This window comes from Rhineura floridana, chromosome 4 (assembly GCF_030035675.1).
Source record: "Rhineura floridana isolate rRhiFlo1 chromosome 4, rRhiFlo1.hap2, whole genome shotgun sequence".
Classification (NCBI taxonomy): Eukaryota; Metazoa; Chordata; class Lepidosauria; order Squamata; family Rhineuridae; genus Rhineura; species Rhineura floridana.
This window is the reverse complement of record NC_084483.1, coordinates 38,023,570-38,035,783: the sequence shown is the minus strand read 5'-3', so window position 1 is coordinate 38,035,783 and position 12,214 is coordinate 38,023,570. Positions and strand designations below refer to the sequence as shown.

At 39.5% G+C, this 12,214-nt stretch overlaps 1 long non-coding RNA gene across 1 annotated transcript; it reads right to left on the bottom strand.

Moving 5' to 3' along the window:
* Positions 1-697: 697 nt before the first annotated feature.
* Positions 698-11,989, bottom strand: LOC133384311 (uncharacterized). The gene is made up of 2 exons (XR_009762497.1): positions 11,906-11,989; positions 698-1,120 (listed from the first exon to the last, which is right to left on the bottom strand). It is a non-coding gene; the product is annotated as an uncharacterized LOC133384311 (long non-coding RNA).
* Between the last annotated feature and the right edge of the window lie 225 nt (positions 11,990-12,214).

Genomic DNA, 12,214 nt, shown 5'->3' with positions numbered 1-12,214 from the left:
GAAGCTCCAAATCAATATGCGCCATGCAATCCCTCAGCTTTGTTATATTCACAACACACAGCCGCCGTCGCTGCCCCCCCCCAGCTTCGTTGATCTGGTACTTGGTGTCTAGCATCCTGGCAGCATTTTTAACACCTTTTTCATCAGCAGCTCTTGATGAATTTAAGATTAGCTATCATACAGTCTACAGATTTAGAACAAATGCCCCTTTCATTTAGTTAATAACAGCAGCATGCCTATAAAGCTATAATAGTTTACAACTTTTAGGACCTAACCTGCAACCACAGACAATATAAATTATATTACAATGTGCTTTATTGCTATTCGGGGCTCACTATAAGAATCAAACCAGGGAAGCAAAGTAGCTTTTATTCTTTTTCATTGCACTAGAACATGCTTCAATTCAGTGGCCCACATTATCCAACTAGGTACCAAACCACCACATCCAGCTATCACATAGTAAAAACAGGTATGAAACATAAGCTGTTTACTGCCTCAGAAAGTATGTGTTAGTGTCCTCATTTTCAAAAGCTGCTATTCACTTAGTCAAAACTACTCAGTATTATCTAATAGGAGACATGTACTTCCTAATCACAACTGCAGGTACTCACAAACATATTACTTTCATTGTTATTGCTATGATTCTACTTTGCATTAAAGGAGCAAACCAATAATTTGTCAGAACAGTTTCTCAATCCTGCTTCCCCCCCCTTTATTTCATTGCAGCCCAGGGGTAGGGGTATAGAAAGGAACATAAGGGATGAGCCCTGCTTTTTTGGCACAGAAGGCTGAAATAAAACATGAAGATAATAGAGCTTCAGGAACTGTGAAGAGGAAAGAGAGTGTTTGGGACCAATTTTGGCTTTAAAATGTGAGAAAAGACCCATGCACTTTTATGCTGCACCTGCTGCCAGAGCAATTCTGTATTATTATGGAAGGACGGCTGCTGCCGTGCAATCTGCATATCAAATAGCCGATTCAGAGATGAGATCATCCATTTTGTGGTCATATGTTTGCTTGCTGTGGTGGAGATGGGTGGTTGCCTAGCAGTAGGCCACAAAGTCCCAGCAGGATTCCTGAGTCAGCACTCCTTCGTTGGGTCCCTCCCAAGCCATTACATCTGGAATTCAAATCCAGTTTTTAACATTAGTTAAAAATAAAATATCAGTCAAATATTACTTGGTAATAGTCAAATAAACTTAAAGTTCAAAGCAAAAACGACATATTAGGAGTCACATTTCTTTCCCAAGTTCCTCTGTGATCAAAGCAGAAGCCCTCATCTAATGCTATGCAGGTGTATTTCTTGCTTTGCAAATATATATTGTATATTTAATAAAACAGCAGATCAACATGTTTATTATGAATCAGAAACAATTTTGTAGGAAGGGTTTTCTGCCAATCAGCTAACATATCTTTAATTTGCTAATTTTAGGAGGTCCAGTTTGATCCAATGCTAATAATTAGTTTCAAGACCCTAGACAGGAAATATAATATAGATATATTATAATGGTTATTTCAATTAAAACATGCTAAGCAAAATGAATAAATAAAAGCTGAAATCCTGCAACACTAAGTATGCCTCCTACTGATTTAATGGGATATTCCCATTAACTGGGCTCAACCACAGCCTAAATTCATTAACCGGAAAGGGGAGAACAGGAAATCATAAAATGGTTCTTATATTTTTGCATACACAGATCATGCCATTGATACATAACAATTGTAATATTATGTAAATAGAAAGTGTATTCATGCTTGTAGCATTTTAATTTCAGAGGCACAATGTAAAAGAAAATGGACCCAATCCGATGAAATTTAGCTGTGCTTAAGGCTGCAGTCCTATACACACTTTCTGGGGTGCTACTGCTGTTGATCTCAGTGTGGTTTAGTTCTGAGTAGACATGGACAGGATTGTGCTGTGAGTCCCACTGACATCAACAGGATTACATCTAACTTTTCCCACAGATTTCAATGAAACTTCAATATAAACTGTTGGATCAGAGTCAATATATGAGCTATTCTTGATTATGTGCTCAGTAATATTATAAACCATATTTATGCCTGATTCCCAAGGTGTTGTCAAGAAAGCAACAAAGATATGCCTTAACCCTCTACCTCCCTCTTCTCTCCAATCTCAATAAAAACTAGTTATTTCAACATAAATTGGTGCCTCCACCATAGCTCAAAGGGGAAAACAAATTGCAAACATCTATTAGAAGCAGGAAACATCTAATGGAAAACTTGTGAACATCTGATTGATGAAAGGGAGGCACAAATCAGGAAAGCAAACAGAGGCATGTACAGCTAATTGAGCAGATTCTACGCAGCTCATGCTTAAACACAGCAGGACACACCAGTGAGTCCAGGGGCGTATTAACCAGCAATAATGCAAACTGCAAGAACTGACAGTGGGTGATTTCTTTAAAAATAAAAATGAAAGCATTATTTTTAACCTAAACCAGTGCAAGAAGTTTCTTCCTGTGACTAAGATAAGAGTTTTGGTGGGAGCCGCAGGCATGCTGATCCAAGCCAGTCTCTATTAAGCATATGCTCTGGCAGAATGATTTAAGTATGTGTGCCTAATGCATTTAAAGCATTTAAATGACTTCCAGGTTTGAAATAAAAAATCACCCAGATACTGTAAAGATACCAATGTGTTTTAAGCACATGAGAGCTGCCAGTGTTTTTATAATTGAAAACTGCATTTATACCAGTTTTCCAAAGCATTATGTCTGTGATTTCGCATGCACAGGTTTGGCAAAGGCATATTGTGATGCAATTAGTGGATTGAGCTGACTGTGTTCTAATCAAAATTCCTTCTATCTTGATGGAGCATTTGACCCTTGAGGAGGAAGAATGGCAACAAAACCAGCTTTATACTGAGTCTTGGTCCATCTATCTCACCACAGTGGCTGCTTTCACACATGGGACTTATTGTGTCAGTTTTACAGATTAAAATGATTCTGTCCTGATTTCTAAAATTCCATTTGCACTGCAATACTTGTTATGGTAAGGAACTGTGGCTTTTTCGGGCAATATACTGGCATTTTGTGCAAATGTCTTTCACCCTGCTGCAATGAACAACATCTTGTTTTCATCTTCACCCATTATACACATGTGCACTGTAGTTCCCCCATAATTCACTGCATGAGTTAAAGTCTGGGCACAGGTATGTGTGGGAAAAAGTAAGGGGAAATTGCTACCTGCACCTACACCAGAATAGTGGTACAATTTTTGTCAGGCAAAAAAAAATTAATGTGTGCCTAAAAGGTGAGAACGCATTGCATGCCGGGATGCCTGACATGTGAGTGGCTGCAGCTAGCGCAAAATTCCCACAATTTCTGCAAACAGATTATTTATGGAATAATTTATCATGGAAATGAGCACTAAACTTCCATTATATTCCACTACATTTCTGGAGCCAGCTTTTATGTTGTGTGAAAGATCAGATTAAATGCTCAAATTACCAGGTAAAAAATCACCAGAATAACAGAATAAAGTGCAGTGTGAAAGCTGCCAGTGACTGGGAGCACCTCCAGGTAGGGCTGGGAATGTCCCGTGTCTGAAATCCTGGACTGGTGCTACCAGTCAGTGTGATGCGCTAGATCGACCAATGGTCTGACTCGGTATAAAGCAGCATTCTGTGTCCTATGTTCCTAACACACCAAACTCCATGGTATCTCTTTCTCTTTATCATTTCTACACACTTAGAATTAACTCTTTTATCCTGTTGCTGTAATTCAACAACCCAATTGGCACCAATTGAAGCATCCCTCCAGGACCTACTAGCAGCTTCAGGGAGGTATTTTTGGCAAAACCATGAAGTGGGAAACTCCCTCCCCACATCTAAAAATCCTGAACTTGAACAGTCACCCCACCTCACCCCCTTACTGATATTTACAATTGTAAAAATATATACAATGCCGAACTACACGTTTAATGTCAAGTACAGTAGCGCCCCACTCATACAGCAGGTTACATTCCAGACCCCTGCCTAAAAGCAAAACCCGCTGAAAAGCAGAACTCCATTAATAAAATGGTGCCCGACGCCCGAAAAACACTGTAAAAGCGGAACGAACTCCGTATGAGTGTGGCCTTACTCTAATTTTAGCCACCGTATTAGCAGAACACCGAAAAGCGGGGCCCTACTATAATATATACTTTAATATCAAGTACAGCCTGACCTTTAGCAGAGCACTAGATGTTACCAAAAGCATGTAACTTCTAAAAATAGAAACTCCCTCATGTTTAGTTCTTCCTTCTCTCCCCTATGTATGCTAATATTGGGTTGCCTTGAACTAAGTTGTACTTAGAATAAAAAAATTCCGACTTATGGCGACCCTATGAATAGGGTTTTCATGAGGCTGAGAGGCAGTGACTGACCCAAGGTCACCCAGTGAGCTTCATGGCTACATGGGGATTCGAACCCTGATCTCCTTAACCACCTTAACCACTACACCACACTGGCTCTGTCCCATTGAAATTAATGAACCTAAGTTATTCATGACTATTAATTTCAATGGGTATACTCTGAGGAGGACTAGCACTGAATATCACTCAATATATTTGTTGTGACATCATTATGTTGTGCATTTCCCTGTATCTGCTCCATATCATGAGATGCCATGCAGGATGGAAGTATGGTAATGCACAAAGTGATACCATCATGTCATGCGTTTCACCACTACACAGTACTAAGAAAGGGGAACTGAACATGTACTGTTTTTGGCAGCATCCTCATGGTTTGATAGAATCTACTTCCAAATTCAATTTATTAGTCAGAGAAAATGCTAGTTTTCATGTCTTTTCTCTTCTCTGGTACATTGTAAGGTTATTTCTGTTAAAACTATTTTACATGAATGCTGCCAGTCAGTGTGGTGAGCTAGATGGACCAATGGTCTAACTCGGTATAAAGCAGCTCTCTGTGTTCTATGCAAATATTGTGGGTGGTATTCAGTGCTAGTCACTAGGAATTGGGGAGAATGTCCACTAAACTGGATTTAGTACCAGATTCCGACTGAATTCAACAGTCCACTATCTTTTCAGACCAGCACTGATTTCTTGTGGTGGGCCATGGCTGTAGTTGGCATGGATTTTGTGATCGCAACTGCAACAACCACAGATTTTTTTTAAAAAAAATCCTCCTATTTTATGTAATTATCTTTGTAATTTCCTCAAAGTTGATGCATTAACTACACTGTAGGTATGATAACAATTGCCACTTGTCCATTATATATTATGAAAAAATGCTTTAATATCACCATATTATGCAAAAAACATTGGCTGCCTGCCCTGCCCTAATATGTCACTAATTTTAATTGTCAAATCATCCTGCAATTTCATGTTTTTAAAACAAGACAGCTCAGAGTATTCTGAATCTCTATCCTCTTGCGGGGGAAACATTCTGATGAGGAGAGAGAATGACCTATGCGACCTGCCTCGCCCCGCCCCACTTTCATTGCTGCTGTCCTCAGCTCATCAGAGTCTGTCTGTCTGCCTGTCTCTCTGCTAAATGTGTGTGTATGAATAAAAATGCAAGTGGTGGTGGTAATGATGCTGCAGTGCTGCTGACAAACTAATTCAAGAATAGCGAATAGTGAAAGGGAGGGGAATCATTAAGCAGCACATCAGTTAGCCTGAGGCAAAAAATACTCAAAGGTGATTACCTGCCTCATTGATATGTAAGTAGGAAACAATCCATATGGAACATCGTGGTCATTTACATAAGCATTTACGTTAAAAATTATTATTATTATTTGCCACCAAAAAACAACAACCAGCAGATCAAATCATAAAAAAAAAGAAACCCCACAGTAGATCGAATCTGCAAGTGCCAAAGCAAGCGGGAACAAAAAAATAACAGATCAGGATCAAACAGATTATCAGAATACAAGCAGATCAGAACTAGGCAGCACCCCATCTCTACTAGTTACACTTTGAGTAGAGCCATTGAAGTTAATAGACACGACTAACTTAGGTTCATTAATTTCAATGGGTCTGGTCTGAGTAGGACTTAGTTGAATGCAACCCTGTGTGAGGATTCAATTTTTTTCTAAAGAAACCCTGCCAGGCATTGATAGGTAATTAAACGAATAAGGACACAGGCACAAGAATTAAATTTTCTTAAAATTTGCATATGATAATGTATATGTATAGATGAGAATTTAGGCTTCTGAGCAAAATAAGATGGTGGATGACTGGGTCCTCACTGACACTGTGTTTTGTAGCATACCCAGCAGCCCTGTAAACAACATTTAAAAATAATAATAAAAAGGATGGGGGAGGAGGGACAGGGGATCTGAAGCCCAGTTCAAAAAGTCTAGGTCTCAGGACTTTTAGGCCATTCCCTAAGAATGCCCTGAGACCCTGTGAGAATCTTGATTTAGTCTCTCTATACTGGACCACTTCTCATATAACTATTTCTTAAGCAATTATGCAGCTCTTGAGTATGTGAACGTAGACTGCAATCCTAAAAAGGGTAATTTTTGAAAGTTATATTCCATTGGATTTAAATACCAAAGAAAACATATTTTGGTTTGAGAACTCATGTTAGCTCAACAACAAATATAAGTGTGACAGATCTAATCCAGACACTCAAGGATTGCACAAAATAAATAGATTCAGACCTAATGTGTGGCGCTGAATAGTTGGTACGTAACATCCCTCTTCTCTCCATCATGCATACAAACAAGAAATTAGGCTGCTGTTATAAGAGTTAGACCATCCAGCCTTCCCCATACTGGCATTCTTCAGATTTTGTGGACTACAACTCCCATCAGCCCCAGCCAGCACAGCCAATGATCAGGGATGGCAGGAGCTGTAGTCCAAAACATCTGGATGGCACCAGGTTGGAGAAGACTGCTCTACAGTACCTTTCCAGAGTCTTGGGCAGAAATTTGCCCCATCACCTGCTATCTGAACCTTTTAGTTGGAGATGCCAGAGACTGAATTCCTTTACTGAGCAGTTGGTTGGACCCTTATAGGCCCCTTTCACTCCACTGTTTTATGATTCCATGAATCTAGGACCTTTTGTATACAAAGCATGCATTCTGCCACTGAGCTATGCTCCCTCTCTGATGGCAAAGGCCTTTCCCATCACCTGGTACTTTAAAAATACTATAGGTGGGTCTCAGGGGCTGAACTGGGGATAAGAGCCTGGTCATACCTCTTATGTATAAATAAATACTACCTGAAGCTCCCAATGCTCACGTAATTTAAGCAAGGGTTTTCACTAGGAAAAGAAAAAGAGAGCTTTGACTGACAGTGACAGGAAGTAGTTTAAACCAGCTGACACAACTATCTTATAAAACAAGAGTCCAAGCAATTCTGTAAGCCAAAGAGAAGGTTAGTGAGTTAGAGCAAAACCTTAGCTGATGTTACTTGCAAAAATTTTCACTGTAGCCATGATTTATTTTTGAAAGTCTAACCTATGAACATGGATCGTATACATGCAAAATAACTGAAAGGTAATTTGAAACGTGTTAAGAATATAGGAATCAGTCTCAAGTCTGGTGCCTAGCTATACATCTGGTAGAAACTGTTAATTCACTCAGAGTGCAATCCAAGTCATATTTACTGGGCTGAGGGGAGTTGGATATGGCGGACACCTGGCTAAGCCGGCAAGGTCCTGACTTAGCCATGCTGCAATGTACGCCACTGGCAGTAGCCCCCAATCCTGGCTCAGCAGTGGCAGAGCTGGGACCCTATTGGTTGAGCAGCCCAGGCCAGTGGAAGGGGTGCCAGAGGAAGCTGGCGAAAGGCCTGAAAAAGGGGCATTCTGGAGGCATGTTGGAGGAGGGGCAGGGGGGATTTACGCAACATCCGACTCCCATTCGGAGTGCTCCTGCAGGTTGTGATGTAGGCCAGAGTTACATCGAGAAAAAGGTTGGTCTAAGAAAATGATTACCATGGAAGTCTATGGAGAGTGCTTACTCCCTGGTAGGGGTATTTGTGAGAGCCAGCTTTTACTTTCTGGTCCCTGCATGCAGCTTCCTGGTGAGCCTTTCATTCAGCCAGCCCAGAGGCTCCCAAATGGCAACTGGATGCTGCAGACCTTCCTCCTGTTTCCTCGTCTGCCAGCACCCCTTCCGCCAGCTTCCTATGAGTTGGATTGCTCTGCCCGAAGAGGAAAATAAGATGGTTATTTTCTATATTTCTACACCTACCACACAATTACTTCAGAAAATATCTCATTGTTTCCAATGGGATGTATATCAAACTAAGATTTTTAGAACTGGATTATTAATTACATTTGGAAATGCTAAAATGTTAAGCATTTTGGTGTTTGGCAACTTTTCATCCCTCTTTTGGCAATCATTTGCAGAGGAAGCAAGAGAAGAAAATTTTCTACCATAATTCTCAGTGGAGGATTCTTATGTAAAATACAAAGTTCAAACTGTTTCTTTTATTATGCAAAATTGAGTGTCATTGTGTAATAAAAGTAGCATTGTCGATAATACATATTATAATATATAAAAAATTAAGTTCAAAAATGCAGTGATAATCTCTTGAAAATGAAGAACTAGTTTCTTAAAATATGTGTTTGAACCACTGAATAATGCCGCAGAACAAACTGAACTGTTGAATGACAAATTTACAATCTTTAATTTTATACTCAGTTTTCCTGTATTGTAACTGTTTATATTCCCAGTGCACCTGTTTCACATCATTTGTTTTATAAAGACTTTTTAAACATTTGCTTCTCTTTCTTAAGAAATAAGAGTAAAAACTATTTTGTCCTATTCACAAAATAAAAAAGAAAATCTGATACCAGGTAGGAACTACTAACTGTATAACGTTTAACTTTCTCTAAAAGACAGTACTGTGCACTGCCATCTTCCCAATTTTTAAAAAAGATATGAAATGCACTTGAAAACGTTATTTCCTTCACTGCCAAATCTTCCTTTCCTGCTCCAGAAATGGTCTCCCTATTTTTAAAAAAAGAAACAAAAATGATGAAAATAAATCTTTATGGGTGTTTGGAAATTCTACCATATTAAGGAATATAATTATAAAAAACAAGGGATGCATATTTAAGGTATGCATAACTGACAGTTCTTGAGAGACACTGGAAGTTGTGCATCATTGTGTGTTATAAAAACCACCCATCTCCGTTTCCATGCATTCACTAGCATATAGATGTCAGCCATTTTGAAGCACATACATATCAAGTGCAGACTGGAGCTGTATGTCCACCATGACAATCAACAATGATTTTTCCTCATTCTCGTCTCTTCTTATTTGCCACCCTGTTATCTGCTATTGCTGGGGAGGGCGACTAAAACAGAGATAACATGTAAAGGTGATTTTATCTTTAAAATCTGAAGAGAAACCATTCCATTTCCCCAGGGTGGGCGGTGACTGAGTGAGAGTGTTGTTCTCTATGCATCTCTTTAGAAAGCGTCTCTGCATTCAGGCATGGGGGGATGAGGCTGTTGTCACACAAAGGACTCGTGTTGAGCTGAATCTTTGATTGCAGGACAAGTGCCTACATTAGGCCCCCTCAGAAGGCTTGCATTCTGCACATGTGATTTGTACAAAAATTTCTGAGTGACTCTTTTGTGAATATGGACCCCAACTGAATCAAAAGACAACCTTTTTCTTTTTAAAAAGAAGAGGGGGGGAAATCCCCTTTCTAGCAGCCTTTATTTTCCATCTTCCCCCTCCGTCTTTTCCCTGTACAGTCTGAAATGAGGTAAACACAATGTGGATCCACTGCCACCCAAGCCTAATTAATAAAAATCCTTAGAGAGAACACTTTGGGTCCTTTTTTAAAAAAAACATTTCACCACCACTTAACATTCTGTGGTATAGCTTACACAAATTAGTATGTAGCCTTCTGACTTTTTCTTATTTGGATTTATCCTCATCGGCTTTCTAGATGGGCTGCCACATTAGATAAAAAGAGCCCTGAATTGGTAACCATGGCCACTCTTAAATCTCAATTGTTGGCAAATTTCTTGTGGTACAAAAGACAGCAGATAAGAAGACACACTGGCAGGGATATACAAACATAAGAGGCAAAGTTATCTTTAACCAATATGACTACGTATCCCTCATCCCAACCACCAGTCCAATTCAGTGTGTAGCAATTGTGTGAGATTTTTTTTAAAAAGCCGAACACCTAAATCTTGATATAAGTTGTTTCTTTTTAAAAGAAAAGAAAAGGCAATTTATACCCAGATCTACCACCTTAGCCTATGCATGTTTACTCAGAAGAAAGTGTCATTGAATTTAATGGGGCTTACTCCCCAGGAATGCATGCACACGATTTCAGGTTAAAAAAAATTCAATGAAATGTCACAAATTGAGGCTCCTCTGACTGCCTCTGAACGCCGAATTCTTTATGCATCTTCCCAAACTGAAAAGGTTATTTTTGCTGTCTTCAAAAGAAGACTCTTCAGCTGATGGTGGAGCAAAGGGAGTTTTTGCTGTCCTGAAAGAAGTGGGAAAGGGGGGGGGAGTTGCTAGGAGATAAGTCCAAGATTTCAGAAAAGTATTGCTTGGAGTTATCTCTAATTGACAGCTGCTTACCCTAAGGGTCTAATTCTAACCTTGAGACCCAAACTATAATGAGAGGGCAGTTTTCCCTCACCCATTTTCTGGCGAGGGCAAGGAGATAACTGAGGCCTAGTTTTCTCTCAGGTATTTACCCCCCTCCCTTTAGTTAGCCAGCAGTGTTCTTGTTGAGGTGAAAGTTTGCTTCGATGAGCCTTCTCTGATTCATACCACCTGAATAAACTTTCTGCTATGGTTAAGATGGCCTTGGTTGTTTTTTTTTCTTAAAGAAGGTGGGGGGAGGGATGGAACAGAGAAAATTCTTTTTTAAGCAAAACATTATTAAATGGCTTTTTAAAAAACTGAGTATTACATGTTCTTCTCTTGGCCACTTTTCACTGGGTCCTGCATAGTTTTAAATCAAGCCTGTGCTGTTAGCAAGTTACTATCATTTAAGACTTTAAGGCAAATAAATAGTCACTTTCAAAAGAAAGAGATAACAAAAGCTTTGTAAATAAAGTATTTCTGTGTGTCCTGACTTTCTACTGTGTTGATTTATGTAAAATGTTGCTGAGAGAGGTTCTGCTTCTATTTTGAACAGAAGTTCACTGTAAACAGTTCAACAGTATAATATAAACGCAACTGGATGGAATTTGACTCCCTTTTTTAAAAAACAACAACTAAGGATTCCCTCACAGAAAACTATGTGAAAAGAAAGAGGAATATTAAAATAAAATGGGAGGAAAGGAAAGCTTTAAAATTCTTAATAATTGTCCAAATTTGGGACCTTTAAAAGCTGTGAATAAAAATGTCATTGAAAAATAAAATAAATCAATCCAAAGTTGATTCAGTGTCATAAATAAAATGAGAAATATGTTTTCTTAATTTACAGAACGCATTAGTATAGCTAGGATCAGGGTCAAAAGGATCAATGATGGATTTTTTTTAAAGTATAAGTGTGCATAATGTACATATATATGGAGACCGGGTTATAGCTATGCGCCTCCTCTAGGTGTTGTTGGCCTCCCTTTTCCTCAGCCCTAGCCAGCATGGCCAGTGGCCAGGGATGATGGGAGCTGCAGTCCAACAGTGACCTGGTCTGTACAACACACTCAGCAAAACCTTGTCTTAGTATGACTGTGCGAACACGTGGACACCCAGAATGGAGCTCACAGCTGTTTTGTCCTCCCCAATCATTTTCGCTGCCAGTCCATACTAAGGTAAGCCAATGTTTGGCTTAGTGTGTTGTCTGAATTGCGACTCGTAGTTAAATTCTCCCCTCACTAACCACAAACTGTAGCCAAGACCAAAAATGACCTAGGAAAAGCAAAGCAGCTGTGAGCTCCTCTGTGGGAGCTTGCACATTTGCATTGTCTTAGTAAGCCAAGGTTTTGCTTGTAGTACAAACCAGCTCAGTATCTGGAGGGCTGCAGATGGTGATATCAGAAGATGATAACGATATTACCCACATCTTATTCCAGATTCCATGCACTATGGAAGGAACTGCAATTCCTTGGCCTGACAGCCAAGAGGTCTTCTGTATCTTTAAAAGTTGTGCAGGGGGAAGGGAGAATTCCACCTTGTGGTTTTTCCCATTACAATGTTGCAAGAACACCTGCACTTGGCTGAATTTTCTCTTCTCCTAAAGATACAGGATAAGTCTCAGGCAACCCTATTCACAAGATTTTTACATTTTTGCTTTCAGTCTTGCTAGGCA